General features: G+C 38.1%; 1 pseudogene; it reads left to right on the top strand.

Moving 5' to 3' along the window:
- The first annotated feature begins 11,101 nt into the window (after positions 1 to 11,101).
- Positions 11,102 to 12,302, top strand: LOC149235010 (uncharacterized; annotated as a pseudogene).
- Positions 12,303 to 23,461: the final 11,159 nt, after the last annotated feature.

Genomic DNA, 23,461 nt, shown 5'->3' with positions numbered 1-23,461 from the left:
GATATCTTATTGCAACAATAGAGTAATGGGAAAGGATGAAATTGAAATGAACCGAATTCTGAATCAAGACAACAAACTCCAAAGCTCATGAAAGAACTCGAAATCTATTTTTTTGGGGTTGGTGAAGGGTCTCCTTTTCAAGTCATGGTCCCAAAGGGAGGAGGTGAGGCCAAGACACTTGATGACAACCATGTGTGATCTTTTTATCCTTGTTAACCCGCTAATTGAAAGAAGGTACAAATGGGAGCAAAGTAAAACACAACCAATCTACTCTACACTGTTGTAATGGAAATGCAACTACTTAAGAAAATGAACAATTAAACTATGAATCTATGCTAGCATACATGTAAAATAAAGAGGATCCTTGGCTGCAACGGCTGGGCCCTAACCCAAGAGCTTCATCCCTCTGAGTTAACTTAGTGCTGGCTCAAAATGAAACTCATTCTTATTATCAAAACCATGGATTATGTCAAAAACTATCACAAGTCTTGCAACTCGAAAATAGAGTAGAGTTTTACAATAAAATTATGAATCCTACTAAAGTCCTATGCCTCTCAACTTATACATCTGAAGTCTCCAATGAATTCCTTAAAGTTAGGGAGGCTTGGATCCCAAACTCAAGATAAACTGATTCTTTGTCTTTCACTTGCACGGATGCCTTCTAGTCCTCATGATTTGGTTGTTTGTACTCTAAGCTGATGGAGGAATATTTGAATGGAGGAGTAGTAAATGAGGAGGATTTACCTCTTATAATTCCTCTCCCTTGTCCCATTCGATTTTTGACCAAGGTATTTGCCAAAATTCCTTGCTTTTGTCCTTTAATCTTGCATTAAATGCACATTAGACCACAAGGAAAAATATACAACCCTAACTCATCTGATAAACAAAATATAATCAATAGTATGCAATACGTTGTGAGAATAGTTGATTTGACTAAGTTAGGAGGTGAATTAAGGCTCATATAATTACCCAATGATGAGGCTCATCATCACCTCCCTATTAAAAGTGTTTCTCATTCTCTAAGAAACTTAGTCAATGTCCATGTCCTTCATGGATCTAGTGGCCTCTCTAACATCACATGCCTCTATTTTGGTCTCTTCTTCTTGTTCATAGAAGCCTACTTTATTTTCTACTTATTCCCGCTGCCTCTTTTCCTCTTCTTCTTTTCTCCCTTCTAGCATCCATAGGAGTAGTGGTGGACTAAGTTTTAGGCCTATCCAATTGACCTTCAACCTTTGCATCGATTTCTTATACATAGATTTCATGTTGAGTGAATCTCTCAACCTTTGAGGGAAGTGATATTCTCTGATCTTCAAGACGTGTGGTAGTGTGTTCCATCTCCTTAGGTAGGCATGTATACTATCATCTCCTAGCAACCTAAACATATCCTCAAAATGTGAAATTGCTTGCTCTTGGGCAACAACATGTCTAGGTGCCTATTGAGGATCATTTGCAATCAGATTATGTGTGTTGATTAGGGCCATGGGATTTGATTGTTCAACTTTGATGAAAAGGGGGTCATTTTGCTCTCTGACCAATATTCTTTTCATCTCTATAGCCCTTCACTTCTAATGGTTCATCCATGATGCCAAAGCCATTAATTGTAGATCTCTTAGCTTGGCATTAGGATCCCAAACATTCATGTTTGTGAGGGCCATGTTGTGCAAGTAAAATTCAGCCATTTTGGGGCTATCCTCTAGTGTACTTTGATCACAAAGAACAATAAACTGCTTGTAGTCCTGAAATGGCATGGTGCCCCTTTATGCTAGTGTTTTAATCTAAAATTGCTGCCATTGTTATTTGAGGTAAAGAGCCTAGGATTTAGCTGGAATCTTACACTGGGTGGCCTCCAAGGAGAGGTTGGCCATTCATGCTAGATGGTTCTCTCTTTCATGCAGTTGTACCCTTAGCCATGAATTTTCCCTTTCATGTTGATCTCTCATGTTGGCATGGACAAAAACACCACTATGGTTGAGGGATTTTACCCTTGTAATGAAAAATAATATACTATGTACATCATCATCATTTTGTAGCATTTGATGAAGCGACCTCACCACTCTTGGCACTGGGCCTAGATACGTAACTCACACTCGGTGATATCCGTTATCAATATCAATGTGTGTGTGTTCTTTGATTTTATAGTCATCATTAAGTTTCCTCTTCTTTAAAGTATACATATGTGGTTGTTTTATACTCTTTCACCTGCAATTCTGCTAACATCATAGAAGTAAAAGACCTTGGTTAATTTCAGTAGATGAAGAGATATGTATCACTAGTAGAGATGTAACCATGATCATTCGAGGAAGTTGTGCATCAACCAGTGTGCGTCGATGCCATGGTAGAGTAATTTGATTCCATAGTAAAAAACGATGTTTGGACACTGGTACTAAGGCCATTGGATAAGTGAGTGGTGGGTTTGAGATGGATCTACAAGGTGAAGCAGGTAGCAGACAAAAGAATTGAGAAACACAAGGCCATATTTGTGCCCAAGGGTTTCTCATAGGTGGAGGGAATTGAGTACAAGGAGACCTTTCTCTAGTAAAAAGGTATTATTCTATCACATCAATTCTAGCACTTGCAGCGCAGATGGGATGGAAGATCCATGAGAATGGAGTGATTAAGGAGGATGTTAGGATAACATTCCTCAATGGAGTGATTAAGGAGGAGGTGTAAAATGAAAAAATGAAAGGATTTGAGACCTTTGACAGAGAGTCGCATTTGTGCAGACTCAAGAGATCATTCTATGGATTGAGACAGGTGCCCCATGCTTGGTAGATGAGGATCGATAACTATTTTACTAGGTTGGGCTTCACCAAAACTAAAGAAGATGAAAAGCTTTACCATATCGTTTTTGAAGGTAAATTATTGATTATAGTATTATATGTCGATGATTTGATTTTGACCGGTGATGGTAAGTTGATCAAACCTTGTAAAGACGATCTTGTAAGAGAATTCGAGACGAAGGACATGGGTCTCTGAGGGAAAGTATGCTAACAATATGTTGAAGAATTTTCACATGGAGAGTAGAAAACCCATGGACACTCCTCTAGCAGGTAGTTGGAGGAAGGAATATGCCACTTTAGGTTAGGAATTGGAGGCTACTATTTACAGGCATATTGTGGGTTCTCTTATGTATTTGGTGAACACACAACCATACATGTGTTATGAAGTTAACTAGCTTAGTCAATAAATGGTTATGCCAACCAAACTGTATTGGAAGGCAGAAAAACATGTGTTGAGATACCTCAAAGGCACTACTCCCTTTGTTCTTTAATACAAAGCAACAGAGGAGTGAAGCTGCAAGGCTTCATAGATGAAGATTGGGTGGGGATTTCATGAGATCATAAGAGCATTTGAGGAGGAATTTTCAGTGTTGGGTCAGCATTAGTTTCTTAGTATAGTAGGAGGTAGAGATCAATTGCACTTAGCTCAGCAAAAGTAGAGTACATGGTCGCTAGTCAATATGAGAAAGATTATTTTTGGGCTATTTGGTGATATGAGGGATCCTAGTGTGATTTACTATGACAATAAGATTTGTATCAATCTCTCTGGGAATCGAGTGTGTCATGATAGATACAAGAATATTGACACCGAGTATCACCATCTACAAGATTGTGTGAAGAGGTGGATCATTTTATTGGTATACATTCCTACAAAGGAACTCCTAGGATGCAGATATTTTAACAAAGGCTTTGTCAAGACGAAAATTCATGTTCCATAGAGGCGGGAATGGGGTATATGATAATCCCTTTCTTGTTGAGGGGGAGTGCTGAAAATGCACCAAACAATTCCTAATTTAATTTTCCCTTGAATTAAATTAGGAGAAAATCAAAATTCCACATCACTAGTCAACTTGAATGCATTAATTGAGTTACTATCACTTAGTTAGCTCAATTAATTCGAGTTGTGGGCTTAACTTGAGTTGTGTACAATGATTTCTAAATTTTGGGAGACTACGTTGACTTACTTTTAGTTGTAGAAATTTAATTGAGTTAAATTTAGTTAAGGTTAGTTAAACTAGTCCCAACTATTAGAGGAACTAGTGGGAGGTCTAATAGTGGGGTACAGTTTTGATGTTTATCTAGTTAACTGAACCCATGCATGCATGAAATTCAAGTTTGCTAGTTGAGATCGATGTTCAAGGACATGGTACTATCAGTTGTAGAATTTTTCAAATGGTACGGGTGGTGCATGCAGTCAAAGGAAGGCCTAAAGGAATTGACCAATTCTCAATGAGTAATTTCCATAATTAATACGAGGTTAATTCCTCATCAAGCAGTGCAACCAAATAAGATGTTGGAGGCTAGGGAAACTTGCTAAGTGTTGGACAATAAATACATTTTGGCATATAAATGGAGTAGGAGGGAAGAGGGTATATTCTAAAGAGAAGATCCAAAAGGAGTCAAGACTTTTTGAAAGTTAGAGTAGGGGTAAACATTGAAGAATAGCTTTTAGGAGCAAAATATTACCCTTCCATGTTCAATGCATAATCAATGAAGCTCTTTTGCCACCCCATAAGAGGTGCAATCTATTTTGAAGTCCTTCACAAAAGATAAATGTCCCGAGACCACTATAATATATATATAATGATTCTGTTTTGAATATATTTTGTATGTAAGTTGATAATTGAAATATCTAAAATAGAGAAAATAATACTAATAAATTAAATTATATGAAAACTTATATACTAGTACTACTATATATAGGTAGTATTTTTTTCATCTGGAATATATATGTTTTCATATGGAATATATATAGCCAGTTAACTCTCCCTCGGCTGCCTGCTACTTGGAGTATAATTTTAGTTAATTTGAGATAATGTCATGAATGCGCTATCAAGACTAAATGAACTCCAGTCAATAGCAATTCCAACTTATGCTGATGTGGAACTACGTGCTGTGGGTGGAATTAAGCTTCTATTCGGAGCATGCTTTGAATTAATTTGGAGCATATTTTGAATGAATTAATTTCATGCATGCATATTCGAATTCCAACTGATACTTTCGAATTACTTCCATGCATGCATGCACCTAATGATTTGGAATTAGTTCCATGCAACTCCCACTGTTCTTGATGTGTGTAGTTCGATGCCGTCCAACCAATCTAAAAGTATTTGGATAATAAAATACTAGTTTACACAAATATTAAAACAATTAATTGTTTTTATAAGCGAGGACAATTTGAATCTGTGTTGTAGGTTGAAAAGGGAATGTTATACAATATTAACTAAACTAAACTAAAATGTTGATGACCAAAGTTAATCTTAAATATATATTAATTAAAATACCTAAATTTAAAATGTATATATCAATCAAACAGAGAGACATGGCCTCACTCGATCCAGATTTGTTAGCCATTAGATACATACAAAAGAGAACTAAAAGTAGCTAGAAAAACTATTTAGCTTCATGTCTAGAGCCCACCAAGTACAAAACTCGTTAAAAAACAGAAGAAAACCTACTTGCTTCATCACATATTTCCTTCATTTTTGTCATTTAACTAATCACCATGATAACCTACTCGAAATTTTTATACAAACTTGTATAATGAGTCATTTAACTAATCACCATGATTTTTAGGGATGGGGATTTCATTTGGGGAAAAATATTATATCACCACAATGGTTTTTAGTGGTCTTTAGTCTATCATAATTATTCCACAATCAAGTGAACATACCACCACTTTTTCTATGAATTTGTATAGAAAAATAGGACTCTCTAAAATAGTAGTTTCCTTCTTTTCCACCATATCACATCAAGAAAATATATTTTTGCCTCAAAGCTAATCCAATATTACCCCATAAAATGTTGATGAGAAGTCATAAATAGGATTTAGGGAGAACTATGGTTAGGGTAAATTTACATATGTCATATGATATTCACTTGTTATTCTAATCCCATCCCCCTTTGGGCTACATATATTAAAATCCTCCCCTTTAGGTGTCAAACCACAACAAGATTAATAACCTTTCAGGTTTCTCCCAACCTTTGGCTTAAGTTAGTGTGGATATTCAAAGCCATAATCATGCAATTAATGTTAGTATTGACATAAATTAATTCCTTATAAAATTCTTTCAAATATTTTTCCATTAATAATATGAGAAGTTGATATAATCGTTTTCAAAGATTCATATAAATATAATCATAAATGAGATGTTGTAATATGCACTATATTTATAAGTAGTGCTCATCAAGGGTCTTACGTCCTCCCTCACTATAATTGACATCAACCCCAACATTTCTCATAATTCTCTAAGATTTTTTTATTTCTTTCGTATTCATATTAAACACATACTATTCTGAATTTTCGAAAGAAGGAATATGTATAAGAATGATATTTATCCAATATAGTGTCCAATATGGTCTAGTTCCTTATCAATCAAGAATCATATGAAATATCATAACATGAGAAAGGCTTGACCCTCTTCTAGTTGTGGTGGTCATCACCTCTATTAGGTTACAACATAGTCCTAAGTACAAGACCAAAAAGTCCAATGGAATATCAACATCTCCCAAAAAGGCTACAGTGTTGTTAGGACAGGCAGTAACTCCTCAAAGCAAAATTGATTCGTATATTCCATTCTTTCAGGTTGGTCTTAATTATATACATGAGGAAGAGATTATTCATTTCATCTCCCGATGACTGTTCATATTACTTATTATTTATTTACATTATATTCACCCAATCCTGATGATTAGGTGTCAACATTCCCCCCCTTAATCTGAAGGGATGTTGGTGAGTCCAAGCATCATTCTGAATCGTTCAAGCTTTTTTCTTCCAAGTGCTTTGGTGAAGATGTTCACAATTTGCTCATTTGATGAGAAAATTGATGTGCTTCGTTCGATCATGGAACTTTGGATTCTTGGCCAACTTTATCACAGAGGTATTTTCAATCATGAGTGGAGTTGATTATACTTGTTTTACCTGCAAATCTTTAAGAATTTTCCTGAGCCACACAATTTCTTTTGTTGCTTCAGTTGCTAACACGTATTCTGCTTCTATTGTGGAATCTACTAGAACTGATTGTTTGTTGATCCCCAGGAGACAGATCTTGATCTAAGACTCATAGCATATCCTGAAGTAGATACCCCAGTTTCTTTGTCTCCATCGAAGTCTGAATCAGAGTATCCAATCAAGCTGAAGTCATCCACCTATGTATACTTGATTCCAAAGTCTTGAGTTCCCTTCAAGTACCTTAGAACTCTTTTTGCAGCAGACCAATGTCCCTCACAAAGCTTTTGCATAAACCTAGAGAGGATTCCAACAACAAACAAAATGTTTGGTCTGGTAGTAGTTAGGTAGTTGAGACTTCCTACAAGCTGTCTATACTTTGTTGCATCCTCAAATTCTTTTCCTTCAATAGATGTCCGCTTTAAGTTTTGTTCCATTGGAGTAGTAAGAGGACTACATTCTGTCATGCCAAACCTATTCAACAGATCTCCAATGTATTTCCTTTGAGAAAGAAATATGGACTTCGAATGTTGGGTTACTTCAATACCAAGATAGTAATGAACATAGCCCAAATCAATCATTTCAAAACTTTTCCCCAATTCCTTCTTTATGGATGTAATGTAGCTTTCATTGTTCCCTATCATCAAAAGATCATCTACATATACCACAAGATATAAAACTGTTTTTCCAACTTTCTTGACAAATAAAGTTACATCATCAAGATCATAATGTTTGAAATTGAGTTTCAGAAGATGCTTAGTTAGTTTTTCATACCAAGCTCGCAGTGCTTGTTTGAGGCCATACAAGGACTTCACAAGTTTGCATACTTTATGTTCATGTCCTTTCATAGCAAATCCTTTAGGCTGGGACATAAAAACATTCTCTTTTAGATCTCCATTCAAGAAAGCAGTTTTTACATCCATTTGATGGACTTTCCAACCGTTTTTAGCTGCTAGGGAAAAGAGTGTCCTGATGGTAGCCCATTTTGCTATGGGGGCAAAAGTCTCCTCATAATAGACCCCTTCCTTCTGTGCAAAACCTTTTGCCACAAGCCTAGCTTTGTGCTTGTCAAGTGAGACATCAACTTTATACTTGTTCTCGTAGACCCACTTGCATCCAATTGGTTTGATTCCTAATGGAGGATCAACTAGCTTCCAAGTGCCATTCTTTATGAAGGCATCATACTCCTTTTGCATCACTTCTTTCCATTCATAATGAGAAGCAACTTCTTTGAAGGAAGTTGGTTCAAAATCTGTAGACAAGTTCAATTCACAATCTTAAGAAACATACATATCAACAGGTGAATTAGAGTCATCTACATCACCTCAATTATGTCGGTTTGAATTTCTAGTTCATGTCTTTCTAACCTCATCAGGATGAACACTTTCAAGTGTCTTTGTCAGCCACTTTGGGGGACCTTTCTCAGATGGTCCAGGCTGCTCCACAAATTGAGTTGAGACTGAATCGAGGTTGAGTCTCCCAATTTTGTCAATCACATCACTTAAAGCATCATCCGTTGTTGAAGTTTCATGCAGGGGAGAGTGTTCTTCAGAAGAATATTCCACATGTTGATCTAGTATAGGAAACCCCCCTTCAAGATGTAGAATCTGATTATCAAATTCTTGAAATGATTTTGCTTTTGCGAATCTATCCAAGCAATCAGGTTGTCGCTCAACAACATTGCCAGTTTTGGATGATTCAAGAAAAATTACATCTCTAGATACAACAAACTTTTTATTTACTTCATCATAGAGAAGATATTCTTTAGAGGTGTTTGAATACCCCAGGAAGATACATTTACAACTTCTAGCACCAAGTTTGTTTCTATGTACGTTTGGTATCAAGGCATAACAGGTGGAACCAAATACCCTGAGATGCTTTACCAAAGGAACATGTCCATACCACATTTCATATGGAGTCTTGCTTCTAATAGCATTATATGGACATCTATTCTTTATATATGCATCCCATAGAAGAGCATCAACCCAAAACTTATTTACATTTTTGAAGAAGAGCATGGATCGTACCATATTTAAGATTGTCCTATTCATTCTTTCAGCTACACCATTCTGTTGGGGATTATAAGGTACAGTTATTTAATGTTTGATCCCATGATGGCAAAGATAGCTTTCAAATTCATTTGATGTGTATTCTTTTCCATTATCAGTTCGAATAGACCCAATATGTGATTTTGCATCATTTTCAATCCATTTATGAAAGTTCTTGAATGTTTGAAAAGCATCAGATTTGTTCTTCAATAAATAAACCCAACACATTCTGGTGTAGTCATCAATAAATGTCATCATATATTTGTTTCCATTTGCAGAAGGAACAGGCATTGGACCACATAAATCTGAATGCATGAGTTCAAGTTTTCTATGTGTTCTTGAATGTGAATCATGAAAAGACTGTTTGCTATGCTTTCCTAGAATGCAAACATCACATTGCTTGAGTTTCCTAGAAATTGTAGGCAAATTAGCAACACCATTTTTCTTGAACAAGTGGAGGTTGTCATAGTTCAAATGTCCAAATATAGCATGCCATAATAAACATGATTGAATTGTACCTTCTTCGTAATGAGAATTGTATGAGAAATGTTGTGCACAAGCAGAGGTTCCTTGCAGCTTGAGAAACCTTTCTTCTTCTATTCCCCTCATGGCAAGTGAGTGGTCAGATGCTTTTCTTACCTCAAGCTTGCCATCAAACATATGAATGGAGTGACCTTGCTGGCAGATATGGACCAAGGATAGCAAGTTTCTCTTGAGCTATGAGAGATATAGAACATGATGCAGAAGAAAGTCTGGAAGACCAGACAGTTTAAGCCTGATTGTACCAAACCCTGATGCCTTGATCTTTTTGTTATCACTCAAGAAAAAATTTTCAAAGCTGAAATTGTCTAGGTGATTTCGTAGCGCATAATTCATATTTTGCACTGGCTGCACTACGAAATTGGGGAATTGTTCGAATCCATAGCCAATATTTCACAGCTGTCTCCTATGGATTCTGTGGGAATATCTGACTCAACATGTCACAGTGTTGGATCTTATCATCAATATACAAATAATACTGCCGTGTTTCATTCTCAAGGTTTTTCCTATAATCCCACTACATTGGCCAAAGTTCTGGTATCCAGTGGAAATCAATATCCTAACATGCCTATTGTACAGAGTTCTGCTTCCCTCCAGAAATCCGCATCCAGTGAGAATCTCACAGGGGAACATACATCAGGTTACCTAAATTTTCCATCATCAGAATCCGTTGTGTTTTAGGTAGTTAGGTGTCTTAGTATTGGCACATGTTGCAGTCGTTGCTGAGAAGGAGACAAAGGGTTCTGTTTACGATCTGAATGCATTTAATGGAAAGTTGCTTGCTGGCATCAATCAAAAGATTCAGTTATACAAATGGGAGCTCCGTGATGATGGTTCAAGAGAATTGCAGTCTAAATGTGGCCGTCATGGGTACACCGCAGCAGCAGAGGCCATAATATTATTAATGTTAACAATACCCGGATTGGACCGCCTGGGAAAGGGCCTAAATGCGGTGGGATTTGACTGTACTCCACATGCCTCTCATTTAAAAGGCACAAAGCAACACCTTCAACGAGATTTAACGCGACAAAAACTCTATTCGAAGATAAACCCTTGCTCTGACGCTGTATTCTGTTAAGCGTGTTTGCTACTTTGGCCTTTGTTCTGCTCTGATTTACTCCCAGCATCAAAGATGCCGAAGTCTAAGCGCAACAAAATGGTGACTCTTTCTAAAACCAACGGTGACATCTATTTATCCCAGTCCCAAGCTACTGGAAACTGCGGCTGAAGTGACATCCAGGTTTTTAAAGAGTGACAGCCACAATTTGAAGTATATGGGTATTGATGCACTTGGTAGAGTCATTAAGATCAACCCTGACTTCGCAGAAGAACATCAATTGGCAGTGATCGATTGCTTAGAGGATCCAGATGATTCACTTAAATGGAAGACATTGGATTTACTTTATAAAATGACAAAATCCAGCAATGTTGAAGTAATTGCAGAACGCATGATCAGCTACATGATCAGCATCAATGACTCTCACTATAAAACATAAATAGCATCAAGATCCATCGAACTTGAAGAACGCTTTGCACCAAGCAATCATTGGTTCATTCAGACTATGAACAAAGTCTTTGAGCACGATGGAGATTTGGTAAATATTAAAGTGGCACATAATTTAATGCGACGGATTGCTGAAGGTTCTGGTGAAGATGATGAGGATGCTGATAGCCAATTGAGATCTTCTGCTGTGGATTCATATTTGCAGATACTTGGAGAGCCGAAACTTCCATCTATTCTTTTGCAAGTAATATGCTGGGTTTTAGGAGAGTATGGAACAACTGATGGGAAATACTCTGCGCAATATATTATAGGAAAATTATGTGATGTGGCCGAGGCTCATTCGGGGGATAATGTGGTCATGGGTTATGCTACAACTGCCATCATGAAGATCTGTGCTTTTGAAATCACAGCTGGAAAGAAAGTGACAAAACAAGTGGAAGCAGAGTTAGTATTAAAAGAAATTGGGTGCCATCTGTTGCAAATTTTGGAGGCGGTGAATTTTGTTCTTTTTTATTTACGAGGCTTACTAGGTCATCTCTTCTTAACAATCCAAAACAGTCATACTTGCATCAAGTGCTTAAATCTGCATTTGGAAGTGGAATAATGCTAAGCATAATATATATTGAAGTTTGCCGAAGACTTGGAGTTACTATTGTAGGAGCTCGTGTTGGTGAAGAATTTTTGATATGGCCCAAAACTGAATACACTGAGGAGCTTTTTCAACTATCTGAAGGAGAAAGCTGGTTTGCTAAAGTAAATGTGGTTGTGTTAAACATCCTGGATCAAAAGCTTTTGATTTGAATAGCAGATCACTTCGAGATATTGAGCTTGGATCAAACAGAGACATAATTGCAGTTGCTTTGGCAAATCTTAAAAGGCTTTATTGGAAGCGTGCATCAAGGGCCCATCCTGGCTTATTGCTAACTTCTCCTCTTCGACCAGTGCACCATACTTTTGACCAGCCCAGCAAGTTTGATAACTCAAATGCTTTAACATTGCGCCCCCAAGAATTGAGATTTTCCATTATGTCATCCGAGAGGCCTCTCATTCTTCAACCATATAACTGGGCATTGCGGAGAGACCATGGAATGCTTCTATACTATAGCAGACACTATGGAGAAACCGTTCAAGAGCTCAGTATTTGTATGGCCTTTGCCCCAGTGGAAGAAGCGAAAATTCTGGAGCCTTTTGTTGAAAAACTGCATCTAATGCGTGCTGAGTCTTCGTGGACACCTATGGAATTCAGTTCTCGGCCATAGGATTGTCTTTTGATGTTGTTCCCATACCTTTGGCCAAAGCACCAGCTGTGTGAAGTGAATTTTAAAGGGCAGGGAAGAAGTTAGGATTTGAGTTTGATGTGATTAGACCTGGAGAGAATGATATTGATGTCAGAATGTCATTGAAGAAAGTGTTACATGGAGGAATGGGCTATTTCTTTGTGGAGCACCTGATTCAGCTGGTCATTCTGGAAATGCTATTGCAACTGATAAAGGGCAAACAGGCAATGCATCCATTAATCAGCCAGTGAGGTACCAGCCAGCTTCATACAATTATATTTGGAACAGTCAATGGTGTTATTGATGTCATTGCATCTTTTCCTCAGGAGAAATATCTGTTTCTTGAAAAGCTGCAAGCAAATCTTTTCAAAACAATCAAGGGAGTAAGGTGTTTAAGCCATGAACAATGGCGATCATTTAGCTATGAAAAGAAGACTGTGTTTTTGAAATTACACAGCAGTTTCGTAGCGCGCTACGAAACTGCTGTAGGTGATGATTTTAACACAGATAGACAGTTTTGTATTATGAGCGGGAATTTTGAAAGGGAAACGCCAAAAGGGTATGCAAGAACATCATCTGGAGCTGCCAGCACTCAATCAAGTCAAGACAGGTGGATGCCTAAAAAGGTTGAAGATTTAAATCCAATTTTAAATTTTTGTTGTAAAGCCCCTTTATCACCATTCAAGATACAACAAACGAGCTGCCTGTAAGAAACTTTTGCCTGCACACATGTCCATCGATGAAGCTCACAGCACATCAAGAACGTGGCAGTGTTCCATATGTTGGGTTATTAAAAGCTAGAAGACATGCTGCTGTACATTTGAGAAATTTGAGGCAAACTGGAACCGAGAAGCAAGGGACATCTCCCAACACTACTGAGTAGTTAAAGGATTTAGCGTTCAAGGTAGATATGGAGTATTAAACATCCAGCTCAGCCACATCAAAAAGGGGACCAGGTGTCAAAGAACAAGGAAAAGTCATTATGCATGGAAGATAGAGTTAGAGTCATAGTTAATTTAGAACTCTTTAAAACTCCAGTCAGCACTTTATTGTATTTAATAGTTAGTTAAATAGCTGATAGGTGTCATTAGAGGCAGTTATCGAATTCCCCTCATGCTGGAGGAGGAAGTTCGAATTAGTTAGAATAAGGATCCTATATATAGCTGAGACAACGATGTAATGAGGGTTGGATATTTTATAAAACAGAGTACTATTTTGGCTTATGAAAAAGACAGAGTTCAGTAATATAAGTTAGCTGCTTTTCTTCTCAGGATTCATAAAGGTTTTCCATGTTCAGAATGGTGATTTTATTATTTCCTTCATGTCTTTTACAGTTGTATAAATGCATAATCACTCAGAATTCACTGATTGTGCTCTGATTTCCTGTATGCATTTGTAAACATTGGTTTTATATGAGTTATGTTCTGAGCATCTAAATGCTAAATGCCTTGACTTCTATGTAAAGGCAGTATCCTTGTTTACTGAAGTATGATTGACTCCATAGGCCCAATGGAAACTTATGTAATGTTTGTCCAGCCTTCATATTTATCATTGTTATTCCACAAGAGTTAGCCATCTTATTAATAGTCAAAATCAATAACCCTTTTTGAGAGATCCCTCTCAGGCTAAGGGGGCTAAGCCTTAGTCAAAAGATTGGTTTGAAACAGTTACTTGAAGTCTTCCTGGTTTGCAGCCTTCCAGGGCATGATTTTGAGATAACACTTTTATTGGTCTACAAAGTATACTGCTCCATCAACATTTTCAGTTAATTATTCAAAAAAATATTTTCTATGAGTCAAGTGGCGGGTTTCTCTTGAATCAAGCAACTAATCATTTTTCCAAGAAGCAAGTGAATCAATAAATAAATCTTCATTTACTCCAATATTGCAGTGTGCCACAACATAGTGAGCAGATTCAGGAGGTTTACCTTTGTTTGTATCGTTAGTTTTACCTTTCTATTGGTTTCTTTGCTGCTCAATTTTGTCCCATGGTAACTTGCATGTAGAGACATCATGTGATCCATTTCTCTTGCAGCGTATGCAGTGAAAATCTACCTTTTCTCCTTGAGACTGTCTGCCCCCCTGCCTCTGAAATATCTTCCTGTTCCTCTTCGACCACCTCTTCCTCTGGAAGAATCTTGTGCAGGATTCTTTTCTTTATGAGCAAGGCACACAACCTCTTCAAAATATTCAAGGGTTGTCTTATTTCCAAAATCTTTCTCTCTTTCAGCAAACTTTTTCACAAGAGAGTCAAACATGATATCTTTGAGATTTCCATTTGCTTGCAATGACTCAAGATAATTGGAGTAGGTAGGATAAAGTGCCTTGAGAAAAGCGATAAGAGGAATATCCAATTCAACCTTAGTGGATTTGATATCATGAATTATATACTTTACTTCAGATACAAGAGCAAGAGGATCATTATTTTACAGTTCAAGAGTGAAGAGTTTAATCATGAGTTGAACAACTTCAAGTGTAGAATGTGAGTCATAGAGTTCTTTCAGCTTTTGTAAGGCTTCAAAAGAAGTTGAAAATGGTGAAATATGGCGACTCACCTCTTCATTTGCAGATGCTACGATTAATGCATAAGCTTTTCTATTCTTGTTTTCCCAAATGACGATCTCTTTGTCTGAGGTAGGTTGTTCTGGCTCTTTGTCTCCGTCTCCAACACACACTCCTTTCCACAACTCATTGAAAATGAGCGTGTGCTTTATCATCTGGGACCACTCAGGATAGTTCTCTTTGCCAGTGAGAACTATTCCCATGATGGATATGATTGAATGCATACTGTAGCAAAAAAAATTTCAGCTGCAAAACGTTTACTCTTAATGGGAAAAAAAATATAGTTCTGATATGACTACACAACAAACTCAAATTGACAGCAAATGTCAATACCCAATATATATCGCCCTTTTTTTTGGTAATACACACTATTCAAAATATATATGGGTTTATTTTTACATTAATCACCCAATGTAGCCCTTCAAAAAAATTTAACACGCAGCTGAATATCAGGGGACAACATCCCATTCTCAGAAGTATGTAATAACAAACCTAAGTCTACCTTCATAAATGGAAAAGGAATCCTCATAGTATTCTTCAGTACAAATAATGGATGCCTATTCTAAAATTACAAATGCAAAAAGACAATGTATTAATGTATTATTTCAAAGCATAAACACCCAATGATCTAACCACAAACCAACAACAATTCTTTGCAATCACAACCTTCCAGCCTCCTTGACCTCATGGAGAGAGATCTATATATAAGAGTTTTGGAGAGAGGATGAGTCAGCTTGAGGCTGGTATGAAACTGACTAGTGTCCTCTCCCACTTCAGTTCTTGAATCCACATGGAGGTTCTTGCTTCCACTTGGAGATTTGGAACCTCTTACTCATCACCAGTCGAATTCCCTGACCCAAGGGTCGTTTTGGAAGCTTCCTGGGCATTGACACTTTGAGAAATGAGCCTGCCACTTGTCCAGTTACGCTCAGCGCAGGTAGCCTTCTTTGCAGTTGAAATTCAGCGTAGGTAGACAGTGGACCAATTGACATTCAGCGCAGATGCTCAGTGGAGTAGTTGACATGATCCAGAAATGGCCTGTTTTTGAGTGTTTTCAGGTGGAGAACTTCAGTGAATTGCTCTGGTTTGCTGGCCTTTTTCCTCTAGGGGTAGGAACAACATGTTTAGGGACTTTGGATCCCTTGATTATTGACATTTCATGCTCAGTGATGCAAGGCACAAAAATGTCTATAACATCCTGGGACTCCCTTCTTTACTTTTATCAACCTGGTAGTTCGTAACAGACTTGGAAGCGACGGTGCTATATGCACAAGTACTAGCTCTTGCCGCAGCTGTCACTTGGTCAGTTGGCACAAGTCTGCTAGGGGCTTAAGCCAACTTCTATGAGCTCTTATAAGAAGCTTTTTAACTGATGGATGAAAGCTAACTCAAAGGAAGATGATCTACTTGCAGAAAGAAGCTAAAAACCAAAAAGTAACGCAAACCCTAGCAAACCCTAATTCTACCAGCTAGTCCTACTGATGCAATGGAGAGAATGAAAACTACTGGAATGGATGCCATTACTTATATGAAGGTAAAATACATGTGTCTAGACTACCTCTACCTGAAGAAAACGTCTTTTTGTATTTTTGAATAGGTTATTAGAATTATCATGCATGTGCTTTTAACTAGATTTTTACTGTGCAGGGGTGGATCAAGGAGGAGAAATGCTTGGAAAAGGTTGGGAAGGTTCAGAGAGGGTCTAAGGAGTACCTAACACCCTTCCAAAGAGTTTCACAAAGTTTGGCTATCAAGAAACCTCATTTGTGAGCTTCTACGGGAAGTCTGCAGGGGTTCTACAAGATGTTCAGAAATTTCTACAGGATGTTTAAAAAGTGGATTTTAGAGGATGGGTGAGTGAGGGAAGATGCATGAATGGATAGGGAGGTAGGATAGGGGCCTGGAGAGACCCAGGGACTCGTGGATGGAGTGGTGAGGGGGTGTAGAAAGCTGACTTGGATTAAAGAAGGCTAAGACAATGATGGAGCAAGAAGGTAGGGTTACGTGGGAAAAAGGACAGGTGTGAGACGAGGAACCTAGCTAGGAGATGGAATAGATGGCTCTGATGAAGCTTAGGTGGATGAGAGAGTGGTAGAGATGCCTTGTACTGTGTACATTTAACCGACTCAACAAAGTCTTACAAATAATCAAATTCCTAGATAATCTAATCTAACTATCAATAACATGAATGAAAAACAGCTTTATTTGGAAAAAAAACCATGTACATCAATCATGCAAAGAACATTTCAGAGATCTGAACCCATAACTAACTTCTGCAAATGAAAACAGTACACTAAGGATTGCATGGTCAAGCAAACTAGTGTTTTTGTTGGGGCAGCACTGTTTCTTCAATTCCAGCCCCTGATCTAATAAGGATGAGGTGAAACTGAGAGTGTTGTTGACCCTTTTCTTGGATTTTTTTCTGTTATTATCCTACCAATCTATTTTAAACATCTGAAGCAATTCTATTCATAAACGGTGACCTATTTAACCAACACAACTAAATCTGCCCATCAGAAATACGTTTCAAATGCAGAAAAGGAAAACAACGATGCATAAGGGAAAGGTAATAGTACAAAAAGGAAGCCCTAGGCTCTCAGGTTGGGCCCAACCTTGAGAGCTATGGCTCCTATAGAAAACTCAGAGTTGATATAAAATCAGACTGCTTCTCATTATCAAAAAATAGTCATAAGTCAAGAGTTATGCCCAAATGGCTATAAGAGAACAAAGTAAAGCTAACAGCACTGTAGTGCAAAATATGAAATGGTTTCAAAAGTCCCTTACAAAGGCTGAGGCCTTAACATTTATAAACCATGAGGGCCCTAGCTGGCCTCCTAAATTTATGGGACTTGGCTGTCCAAACTGTGAGTAGACAACCCCTTCCAAAATCTGCTTGGCTGCCTTCTAGATCCGGTTTTGGTGGCCTTTGGAGCTCGAAGTTGGGGGTGAAGATCCCAAAGAATGGCTATTTAATGCCATAGACAACCCCCCTAAGAATCCTCACCTCAAGCTTGGCTATCTTCTAGCCCATGATTTCTCGGTTTTGCTCCAACATGTGTCAAAAAAACCTAAAATGAGTACGTGTTAGCCACCTAGGAGGAGTGACTACCCTTATTCATACAAATGACATAAACATACTGAAAAATAATGCATAAGCTATGAAAAATGAAGGATTGAACAAGGACTGAACAAGGATAATTAGGCCATATGAGCCCAACAAGTTACCAAATTTGGGGCTCATCATCACCCCCCTGCTAAAAGGGTTGCTCATCCTTTGAGAAACTAGTCCAGCTCCTCGCCTTTCATTGCTTTAATCACCACCCTCACATCCCAGGCTTCTGAAGTAGTATCCTCCTCACTGTCATGGAATCTGGCCTTCCTTTCCACCTCTTCCCACTGCTTATGCTCTTCTTCTTATGTGCCTCCTTCTAACAATCCCAAAAGCAAAGGTAGACATAGCTTGAGGCCTAGCCAGCTGGCCTGGAGGTTCTCCATAGACTTCTTGTAGAGAGGAACTCATGCCAAGGCCTCCCTCATTCTAGTTGGGGTGTGATATTCCCTGATTTTGAGGCTGTGGGACAATGTGTTCCACCTACGAGTGAAAGCATGAACACAATTTCCCCCCAATAGTCGCTCCATATCCTTAAAATGTGCTATGGCCTGAGCCTGCCAATCCATGTACTCTAACAGAGCCTGAGAGTTGGTTGCTAGGTGCTGGTGGGCGGATATCAATGTTGTGGGGTCCCTTGGCTCTGCTCTAATCAGCAGTGGTTCTTGTAATTCTCGGTTCATGACATTTTTTACCTCTGCCGCTCTCTTTTCTTCGTGGTTTAGCCATGAGGACATTGCCATCATCTGCATGTCCCCTACTGCTTTGTTGGGGTCCCATGAGGTTATATTTGGGAGGGCCAAATTATGAAGGTAGAACTCTGATAGCTTGGCCTTGCCTTCCAATGAACTGTTGTTACATAAATCCATGAACTACTGCGGTTTTTGGATTTGGGAGATACCCCTCTGTGCCAATGTGTTGATTTGGAATTGCAGCCACTGATCCCTGAGGTATAGGCCATAGGATTTGGCCGGCTGCCTACATTACAGAGCTTCCATTGCCCAACTGGCCATGTAGGCCAGTGGTGCCTCCTTTTCTTGCATCTACTATTTTAGAGATTGTATCTTTAGGCCTACTTGAAATTCCCTTTCCTGTAGTTGCCGGTTTAGTGCCCCAAGTTCAGTTTGCATTCCTTCTTTTCCCTGAGGCTCTTCTGTGGTGTCCTTGGTTGTTATGCCCTCTTCTTTCCTCTGTCCTTGTAGCTGTAGCTGATGTTTAAGCAGCTCATTCTCTTCTCTTAACTTGGCCTCTTGGGAGCTTTCCACATGTCGTACTGTTGCCAACTCCCTTTGTGTTTCCTTGAGCCTTTCCTCTAGCGGCCCTACATCTGCTATCCCCTTGGATTTAGCGATCCTCATCCAAGTGTGGATTCATACTCTTTCTTCCTCTAGTGCTAGAAATAGTGGCACTATGAATTTTTGAGGAATAATTTTGCCGCCCTCCAAAAAGTTATAGTAAGAGCCCAGGCTGGGTTGGGGGCTTGGTTCCATGATGACATCGGTTTATTAAGTATAATTACTTAATAAGTACAAGACCAAAAAATCCAATGGAATATCAACATCTCCCAAAAATGCTACAATGTTGTCAGGCCAGGCAGTAACTCCTCAAAGCAAAATTGATTCGTATATTCCATTATTTCAGGTTGGTCTTTATTATATACATGAGGGAGAGACTATTCATTTCATCTCTCAATGACGGTTCATATTACTTATTATTTATTTACATTATATTCACCCAATCCCGATGCTTAGGTGTCAACATTCCCCCCCTTAATCTGAAGGGATGTTGGTGATTCCAAGCATCATTCTAAATCGCTCAAGCTTTTTTCTTCTAAGTTCTTTGGTGAATATGTCAGCAATTTTCTCATTAGTGGAACAATGACGCAAATGGATTGTTTTGGCCTCAACATGATGTCGAATCAAATGATATTAGGTATTCATGAGCTTCGTTCGATCATGGAACTTTGGGTTCTTGGCCAAATTTATTGCAGAGGTATTGTCAATCATGAGTGGAGTTGATTGTACTTGTATTACCTGCAAATATTCAAGAATTTTCCTGAGCCACACAATTTCTTTTGTTGCTTCAGTTGCTGCCACGTATTTTGCTTCTATTGTGGAATCTATTGGAACTAATTGTTTGCGTGATCTCCAGGAGACAACTCTTGATCCAAGACTCATAACATATCCTGAAGTAGATACCCCAGTTTCTTTGTCTCCATCGAAGTCTGAATTAGAGTATCCAATCAAGCTAAAGTCGTCCACCTGTGTATACTTCATTCCAAAGTCTTGAGTTCCCTTCAAGTACCGTAGAACTCTTTTTGCAGTAGACCAATGTCCCTCACAAGGCTTTTGCATAAACCTGGAGAGGATTCCAACAACAAACGAAATGTCTGGTCTGGTAGTAGTTAGGTAGTTGACACTTCCTACCAGATGTCTATACTTTGTTGCATCCTCAAATTCTTTTCCTTCAATAGATGTGAGCTTTAAGTTTTGTTCCGTTGGAGTAGTAAGAGGATTGCATTCTGTCATGCCAAACCTTTTCAAAAGATCTCCAATGTATTTCTTTTGAGAAATAAATATGGACTTCAGATGTTGGGTTACTTCAATACCAAGATAGTATTGAACATAGCCCAAATCAATCATTTCAAAACTTTTCCCCAATTCCTTCTTTATGGATGAAATGTAGCTTTCATTGTTCCCTATCATCAAAAGATCATCTACATACACCACAACATATACAACTGTTTTGTAGACTTTCTTAACAAATAAAGTTGCATCATCAAGATCATAATGTTTGAAATTGAGTTTCAAAAGATGCTTAGTTAGTTTTTCATACCAGGCTCACGGTGCTTGTTTGAGGTCATATAGGGACTTCACAAGTTTGCATACTTTATGTTCTTGTCCTTTCACAGAAATTCCTTTAGGATGGGATATAAAAATATTCTCTTTTAGATCTCCATTCAAGAAAGCAGTTTTTACATCCATTTGATGGACTTTCCAACTGTTTTGAGCTGCTAGGGAAAAGAGTGTCCTGATGGTAGCCCATTTTTCTGTGGGGGCAAAAGTCTCCTCATAATCGACCCCTTCCTTCTGTGCAAAACCTTTTGCCACAATACTAGCTTTGTGCTTGTCAAGTGAGCCATCGACTTTATACTTGTTCTTGTAGAGCCACTTGCAGCCAATTGGTTTGATCACTAATGGAGGATCAACTAGCTTCCAAGTGCCATTCTTTATGAGGGCATCATACTCCTTTTACATCGCTTCTTTCCATTCATCATGAGAAGAAACTTATTTGAAGGAAGTTGGTTCAAAATCTATAGACAAGTTCAATTCACAATCTTAAGAAACATCTGTATCAATAGGTGAATTAGAGTCATCTACATCACCTCTATTTTGTTGGTTTGAATTTCTAGTTCATCTCTTTCCAACCTCATTAGGATGAAAAATTTCATGTGTCTTTGTCAGCCACATTGGGGAACCTTTCTCAGATGGTCCAGGCTACTCCTCTGATTGAGTTGGGACTGAATCAAGGTTGAGTCTCTCAATTCTGTCAATCACATCACTTTAAGCATCATTCGTTGTTGGAGTTTCATGTAGGGAAGAGTGTTCTTCAGAAGAAGATTCCACATGTTGATCTAGTATAGGAATCCCCCCTTCAAGATGTGGAATCTGATTATCAAATTCTTGAAATGATTTTTCTTTTGCGAATCTATCGAAGCGATCAAGTTGCCGCTCAACAACATTGTTAGTTTTGGATGATTCAAGAAAAATTACATCTCTAGATACAATTTTTTTTTTATTTACTTTATCATAGAGACGATATGCTTTGGAGGTGTTTGAATACCCCAGGAAGATACATTTATGACTTCTAGCACCAAGTTTTTTTCTATGTACCTTTAGTATCAAGGCATAACAGATGGAACCAAAGACCTTGAGATGCTTTACCAAAGGAACATGTCCATACCACATTTCATATGGAGTCTTGTTTCTAATAGCATTAGATGGACATCTATTCTTTATATATGCAGCACATATAACAGCATCAGACCAAAACATTATCTTTACATTTTTGAAGAAGAGCATGGATCGTACCATATTTAAGATTTTCCTATTCATTCTTTCAGCGACGCCATTCTGTTGGGGATTATAAGGCACAATTATTTGATATTTGATCCCATGTTGGCAAAGATAGCTTTCAAATTCATTTGATGTGTATTATTTTCCATTATCAGTGTGAATAGACCCAATGAGATTGTGCATCATTTTCAATCCATTTATGAAAGTTCTTGGATGTTTGAAAAGCATCAGATTTGTTCTTCAATAAATAAACCCAACACATTCTGGTGTATTCATCAATAAATGTCATCATATATTTGTTTCCATTTGTAGAAGGAACAGGCATTGGACCACATAAATATGAATGAATGAGTTCAAGTTTTCTATGTGCTCTTGAATGTGAATCATGAAAAGGCTATTCACTATGCTTTCCTAGAATGCAAGTATCACATTGCTTGAGTTTCCTAGGAATTGTAGGTAAACCAACAACACCATTTTTCTTCAACAAGTGGAGGTTGTCATAGTTCAAATGTCCAAAGCTAGCATGCCATAATAAACATGATGGAAGTGTACCTTCTTCATAATGAGAATCGTATGAGAAATTTTGTGCATAACCAGAGGTTCCATGCAGCTTGAGAAGCCTTTCTTCTTCTATTCCCCTCATGAGAAGTGAGTGGTTAGATGCTTTTCTTACCTCAATCTTTCCATCAAACATATGAATGGAGTGACCTTGCTGGCGAATGTGTACCAAGGACAACAAGTTTATCTTGAGTTGTGGGAGATATAGACCATGATGCAGAAGAAAGTCTGGAAGACCAGGCAATTTAAGCCTGATTGTGCCAAGCCCTGATGGCTTAATTTTTGATTGGTAAGTAAAGTATACTGCTCCATCAACATTGTCAGTAAATTCTTCAAAAAATCTTTTCTATGAGTCATGTGGTAGGTTGCTCCTGAATCAAGCAACCAATCATTTTTCCAAGAAGCAAGTGAAGCATTAAATAAATCTTCATTTACTCCAATATTACATTTTGCCACAACATAGTGAGCGGTTCAGGTGCTTTACCTTTGTCTGCATCATCATTTTTACCTTTTTGTTGGTTTCTTTGTTTCTTAATTTTGTCCCATGGTAACTTGCATGTAGAGGCATCATGTGATCCATTTCTCTTTTAGTGTATGCAATGTAAATCTACCTTTTCTCCTTCAGAGTGTCTGCCCCCCTGCCTCTGAAATATCTTCCTCTTCCTCTTCGACCACCTCTTCCTCTGGAAGAATCTTGAGCAGGATTCTTTTCTTTATGAGAAAGGCACATAGCCCCTTTAGAAGATTCAGGGGCTGTCTTCTTTCCAAAAGCTTTCTCTCTTTCAACAAACTTTTTCACAAGAGAGTCAAAGGTGATATCTTTGACATTTCCATTTG

This window comes from Pinus tabuliformis, chromosome 8, assembly GCF_031772625.1.
Source record: "Pinus tabuliformis cultivar Carrire ecotype Pingquan chromosome 8, CPIR1, whole genome shotgun sequence".
Taxonomy (NCBI): Eukaryota; Viridiplantae; Streptophyta; class Pinopsida; order Pinales; family Pinaceae; genus Pinus; species Pinus tabuliformis.
Note: the sequence above shows the minus strand (reverse complement) of the source record. Positions and strands in the feature narration are given on the sequence as shown.